This window comes from Loxodonta africana, chromosome X (assembly GCF_030014295.1).
Source record: "Loxodonta africana isolate mLoxAfr1 chromosome X, mLoxAfr1.hap2, whole genome shotgun sequence".
In the NCBI taxonomy this organism is placed as follows: Eukaryota; Metazoa; Chordata; class Mammalia; order Proboscidea; family Elephantidae; genus Loxodonta; species Loxodonta africana.
The window spans coordinates 135,821,717-135,822,581 of record NC_087369.1 but is presented as its reverse complement, the minus strand read 5'-3'; the positions used below and the strand labels follow the sequence as shown (position 1 = coordinate 135,822,581).

Below are 865 nucleotides of genomic sequence, written 5' to 3'. Positions count from 1 at the left end.
TGTCAACCTGATTTTATGGAATAGGATATTGAGTCTAAGAGAAGTTAATATAAACTGTGACAAATGACAAAGCTACTAATAATAATGACAAAATTTATTGAGCACCTATTTTTAGCCTGGTATAGTCACCTTTACCTAGAAGTAGCCATTACTGAACTGCTTGATTTGTCTCTCCACCTCCTCTTTTTTCTTAGGCAGGGTCACAGGACCCATGACACATGTACCCACCTGCATGCAGGAGTTAGCCCACAGTGTGGCTCTCCCGGCTTTATGGTGGGATTTGCTTTTGCACTGCTCGATGCCCATTGGTCAAGAGGGAGCCCAATGGGCCACTTTGCCAGTGCTGAACACTGCAAAGCTGTGGTTGGGACCCTATGCTCTGGGCCAAGTAACCATCTTGGAGGAGGTGGTGGGTAGGAGACCTGAAACATTATAGGATCCACTGCTTCATTCACTCAGCATGGCTACCTCACACATGGATCAGCTTCAGGGAAAGGAAGTACATTTTTTCAATCAGGCATATCTGGGTTGAGAATCCCAGCTCTGTAACTTACTAGCTTTGGGGTCTTGGAAAATTCACTTAAGTTCTCTTGCCCTCTGTTTCCTCATATGTTAAACGGGATCAATAATAACTACTTCACTGACTGTTGTAAGAGTTAGAAGAAATAACTTGCAGAGTCCAGTCCAGTACCTGACATTAGCTGGTGTTCAATAAATGATAGGTAAACATCTCCTCACATGCCAATGGCAATTCTCTTTTTCAAATTATTATTTGTGAGGAACTTGGTTAAACGTATGAATTATCCCCTTGTTTTTGTTTTTCCAATGTGAGGAGACCTATTTCCAAACTGTTGGTTAACCAGCT

At 42.3% G+C, this 865-nt stretch overlaps 1 non-coding gene across 1 annotated transcript; it reads right to left on the bottom strand.

The window, feature by feature from the left end:
• Positions 1 to 216: 216 nt before the first annotated feature.
• On the bottom strand, positions 217 to 346 carry LOC111751894 (small nucleolar RNA SNORA35). Its single transcript, XR_002786967.1, has one exon. It is a non-coding gene; the product is annotated as a small nucleolar RNA SNORA35 (small nucleolar RNA).
• Between the last annotated feature and the right edge of the window lie 519 nt (positions 347 to 865).